Genomic DNA, 6,000 nt, shown 5'->3' on the forward strand with positions numbered 1-6,000 from the left:
ATCAACTAATGCCAAACGCCAGCATTTGACTGATCATGTGACATAAGCGTAAATATCAAAAGGCCCTGTGCTTTGCATTGGTGTTACGGATGGGTCACTTAATTGTGAATTTAGGTTAAGATTTAGGGCGTCAGACAACTGCAGCGTTTAAATGTCTTCTGTATATTCATCAGCTTCCACTCTCACATGCATTATTGTTGTAATGGACATATGAAGTGACTGTGCACTTATATAAATACATAAAATACATTAAATGAGCAGTTACCTACATTGCAAATTAACGTGTGGATTCAGTGTTTTTTGACAGAATATTTTAATATTTTAGGGTGGATTTTCCCTTTTAAAGAAGTCTGACAATCTATTTTATATGAATTTCCAAAGCAATATGAGGCAAATAACTGAGTTTCAAAGAGGCTAAACAGTTGGTGCCCAAATTGCAGATGCACCAGTCACAGAATTATTGAATGTGGCAAGAGGAACCTAATCGATAATAATGAAAATATGTGCCAAACATGAAAAAAATCCAAGTCACTTAACCTGACATAAGGAGCACAAAACATAGAGCCATGAGCAATGGAAGAAAGGTTGTTGGGTCTGATGAAGCCCTCAACCAACAATGTCTGCTGCCAACTTTTAAACATAGTGGGGGATCTGTAATGGTATTGGCAGCCATTTACTTGGAGTCATTAGCTCTGATGATTGCTCTGCATGGTCATATAACAGCCAAGGAATATGAGCCCTAAGGTGTAAACACTGCTCCCTCAAGGTGATAATGCCCCCATACACACTGTTGGTTTCATGAACAGCAGGATGAAGTCAGACTCCTTCCATGGCCCCAATCAACAGATCTAAACATCATAGGAAGTATAGATTTCCACCTTCATCCCTCAAAGAACTGGAGGCCTTCTCTCTTCTGAAGAAAGGTCCAATATCGCACTACATAGAGTTGAGGATGCAGTAGGATCCTTATTAGGCATCTGATATTCATATATTGCTAGGTGTACAAAAGTAGACACATGACCTGTCAGATGAACCAAACTGCTTGAAGTAGTGTTATTACAGCGAGTCAAGACAAATTCTTTCTCTCATCCATGTCCCCCTTTCCATGCAATACATTGAAATGCTGTGCAAAAAAAGGACAGCAGCCTCTCTTCTCTAAAGGAACTTACTTAGCTCCAGGTTGATAAGACCCTGATGAAATGTTTAATGGAGCTTATATTGATTCAGCACTGACTTTCTCAATTATTTGTTGGTACAGTAATCTTGGCATTGAAGAGAGGAACCCTCCAGAGACGACTGTGTTGGTGGTGGAAGATAGCCATGATTGTCGATCATGATGTCATGATGTGGATGATGATGATTTGTCTCATGCTGCTTGCTTTTGACACCTTCCATTGGTGACTGACTGTTGTTTTTTATGCCTGTTGGTCTTGTATTTTTTTTAATGTAATATTGTTTTTAATACTTGCAGCCAAACCAGTTGCCCACTGGGGACAAATACAGTTGAAATTTGAACTTTACCTTAAACTTGAGCTCCTAATAATAACTTCCAAAACCTAAGAACTCTCATTTTGATCATCTTACCATTATGCCACAAGAACAGTGGTAGTGGTGATGTCCAGGATTTATTTAGTCCACTACAGTACATATTCTTACTTTAGCTCACCATGTATGTCTGGTGGACAGTTCAAACATCATGTGCACAATACAGTGGAAACACCGAGGTGAAACAGTTAGCAATCTCCTTGAGGCAGAGCAGCAAATTGATCAAAGATCTTATCTGTCAACGCATTCCCTTATTCTCTTGTGCACATGAGGTCATATCAAAACTACAGTCAGCTGATTTAGCTCTTTGTCGTACCTTGTCCATGAGTTCCGGCCCAGTGAACACTTAATTCACACTTAATTTCCACAGCTGTCGGTGGTTTGCATCATGTACGTATGTTTCAAAGAATTTGAACACGCCAACTTTCAATGACTTCCTGCAGACACCGGACCGGCTCGGACAGACACAGCATGCACTAGAGGGGATGGATGTGCACGGGTTGATCACTACACCATCTCTACACTGAGCCAATGCTGCATATCATTTATTTATCATGTTGGCTTTACTTGTGAACCTAAATTGCAAAATGTTGACTGACACAGACACACATAACACAAATGCTATTTTTTCATCATAAAAATGAAAATTAAAGTCCCAACGTTTGCAAGGCACAGTTGACTTTTTTTTTTGTCATGACATACAGATTTTTTTCAAACCTATTCACAAAATTGGAGATTATGCATCCTGTCTGACACAAAACCCAACCTCATCCTGCTGACTGTCTTGTGCTTCAGAAGGAAGCTGAGATTTATCCATGACAAGTCTGGCTTCACTTCCATTCATCAACATGAACCCAGCACATCTGTCAGGAGTATCTGTGGGTCAGTTGTAGTGGGCCAGTTTGGTTAAAATTTCTTGGGGATGTCTCTTAATTTCTTACAACTGAAAACAAATAACTTATTACTATTGGTGCCTACTGTTACATAGCAAAGTTCTTAGAAAACTAAGGGCAAACTGGTGCTACAGGCATCTGCCCTGCTGAAGTGTCCTTGAGCCAGACACTGAATCCCTACCAGCTCCAGAGCTGCTGCTCTGTAGCTGAGCCTGACCTCTGACCTCTCTTTGGAGGGGGTAAGAGGAAAGGAAATTTCCCTACAGACATCCAAAAAATATCACATTATTACTATCATAACATTATTATGAACAATACAGCCCGGCACTGTGTGGCTCCTTATTGCTCTCATGGGACCTTGGAGATCAAAAAGATATCACTAGTGCAATTATGTTTTAATGTGTGTTTTAATCTTTAATGTCAGTGTCTGTATTTAGCATTTTATGGCCTTTTGGAGCTTTTCTTAATTGATTCACATTGTTCCACATTTTACAAATTTAACTCCAGAGGCATGACTGTCAAGGTCCGGCTTGCTGACTATCACAATGCTGCCATGACTAATAATACAAGGTCTGCAAATTCTTCATGCATGGTGATGCATGGCGAGACATACACTTTCACTCATTATTTGTTCTGATTTTATGTATTCAAAGGGACTATTGATGGAAAGGCATGAGATTAATTTTAAAGAAAATAATGGAAAAACAGGCACAATCATAAAGAAGGAGGATATAACAAAATATATAGATCCAGTGGATTGATGCTCTATTTGTGGTTTATTATTTGCATGGTTTTAGCCAAGTGTGACTGTCATCAGACATACTCTCATCTGAGGGAAGTAGAGATGAAGCCTATAAACTAACAAGACAAAGATTAACCCTTTCAAACTGGCTCACTGGTCAATAAGACTTCCCTTACAGATTTTTAACATGTTCACATACAGTATATGTGGGAAGTGTCAGAATATATTTACTTAAATTGGCAAAATATCTTTTTGAAATAGAGTGTGGATGTTGCTTTGGTAAAACACACCAATACATATAGTATATTTAGTTAACAATTTTGTTTAAACAAATTAAATTCAGTAACAACAAAAAAAAAAGCCTCTGATCCCATCACACCTTATTTAGCTGGGTACCATCCTGGCATCAAAATCAAGGTTTATGCATAAGTTTATGACTGATTAGTCTAAGCCTAAGGAGTCATAAACTAAACTAAGCCTTAGTGGTTTCCAATCCTGGTCCCCAATTAAATGGCTAGATTGAAAACCAGCAGTGTTCTGGGTCATGAGGACCAGGACTGAAAACGGATCCAATCCCATACTGGTTTGCAAGACTTATTTCAATTTTGATCAATTATGTTTCCTCATTTTGCAACGTGTCAACATATGTGAAAAGTGGTTCTGTACTGCATGTTATCTAATTAACTTGCAGCTAGTTTTAGTGACAAAATACAACAGTGCTAACAAGGCATTTCTAACACAGTGGAGGAGAATTTAGAAACTTGTGGCAAAGTAGCAAAAAAAACCAAAAAACAGTAGTATTCAGAATGTCATAGTAGTCCTTTCATTTCTCCCATACAAGACATTTGTCATTTGCATAAACTTACAGTATTTTATCCCAGAAAAGCCTGCAATAGCTGTAACTATCTCAGATCTGTTTTTGTTTGATCAATCGGCTACTTATCAGAAGGAGGAACAAGAAGCAGTTGGAGCTCTCATGAGGCTTAAGTATAGAAATGGATTAGTATTGCTTTTAAAAAATAGTCACTACACTCCACCCATCCCACACAGTTTTATGCTCCAGTTTATGCTATGCCTGGCCTACTGCATAAACAATAAAAAGAAGTGTAATTTTCAACACATGCATGTGTCAAATTTTGGAACAGCACACATTCACATTACTTTTCAACACAACTAAAACTGTAACATTAGTTCAGCTCAAACATCAGTTGAGTTTACTAAAATATTTTTTCTAAATAATTTAAATAAGTATTGTAAATGTATTAATTATTACTTTGACAATGACTGTTGTAATGTGGGATTCATTGTATAGCAGAGGCACCCTTGGCAGCAATTACTGCTTCCAGTCTTCTACATGTGTCTGTATCAGTTTGGCACATCTGGATTTGGGGATTTTCTTCCATTCTGTCTCACAGATTTGCTCAAGCTTGGTCAAGCTGGATGGGGAACATCTTTTCACATATGTTCATTTGGATTCAAGTCTGGGCTTTGGTTGGGCCACTAAAAACTTTCACATTTTTCTTCTGAAGCCATTTCAGTATTGATTTATGCTCAGGGTCACTGTCCCGCATAAATCGTCAACCCAATCTGAGGTCTTGGGCACTGTGAAGTAGGTTCACCTCAGTCCACACAGCCTCCTGCCTCATGCTCTCAGAGTCTTTCTTGTGAGTTTTACAAACTCCATGTGTCTTCTTTATCAGGAGTGGCTTCCTTCTGGCCGCTCTGCCATAGTCTGGATTTGTGAAGTGCTGCACTGACTGTTTTCCTTCCAGGAAGATTACAATTACAATTTACAGTTTCCCTTTTGGCAGATGCTTTCATCCAAAGCGACGTACATATGAGATTTTAATACAACACAAGCAAGGATCTAGTCTTGAGAGAACGAGAGTAAGTGATATAAAGCTCTGGTCTGACAGGACATAGGTGCTACAAGGCAGTGCTATGAGGCAGATAAAGAGTTTTTTTTTTGTTTTTTGTTTTTTTTATTACACAGTCCATCAGCTGAGAAGGTGTTCACTAAAGAGCTGGGTCAAGGAACTGGGTCACGGGTCACGGCCAAGGAAGTTTTCTACTCTTCCCCAGATCTCTGCCTCCTTCTGTCTCTGGATTCTACAGACAGTTCCTTGGACGTCATGGTAGTTTCTGCACAGACATGCACTGTCATCTGTGTGACTGTATATATGTAGACTTGCATGTTCTAAATCACATGCAAGTAACTGAACTGGCCATTGAACTCAAACTAAGTTGCAGAGGGGAATTGGATACGCCTTAACTCAAGTGTCACTGCAAAGGTTTTAAATATTTATTGACTCAAAACATTTCAGCTTTTCATTTTTAATTAATTGCGTGGGAAAAAAAGTGGAAAAAGTCAAAAGTCAGGGGGGTTGAATACTTTCTGAAGGCACTGTAGCAGTCAAGGCAGTTCAGGTAATGTAGTACCAGCCTTCTCTACTTTAATGAAAGTTTGCAGAACTCCTCAGAATGTTCAACAGACAAATGTGACTGGGTTTCATCTGCATCTGACGCCACAAGCCACAGACATTGATGCAAAGGCTTGTTTTTTTCATCGTATATCACTGATGACTATCTTGTTCCTGATCAACCAAGGTTTGGATGACAAAAAACCCAGTTACACCGTTTATACATTTAATGAAATTCACTTCATGTAACAAAAACACAATTGAGGAACCTCAGCGTCTCCCAACCAAACTAAATACCAAATCCACCCTGCTGCTTTTGTACAAATTGTGCAATACAAATAAAGACTGACTGATCTATTGAATGAGGTGTCATCGACTAGGTGTCATCTATCTTGTTAGT

Source organism: Centroberyx affinis, unplaced genomic scaffold, assembly GCF_046629955.1.
Source record: "Centroberyx affinis isolate AG114_WGS23_722 - 3 ecotype Tasmania unplaced genomic scaffold, CSIRO-AGI_Caff_v1 ptg003708l_1, whole genome shotgun sequence".
Classification (NCBI taxonomy): domain Eukaryota; kingdom Metazoa; phylum Chordata; class Actinopteri; order Beryciformes; family Berycidae; genus Centroberyx; species Centroberyx affinis.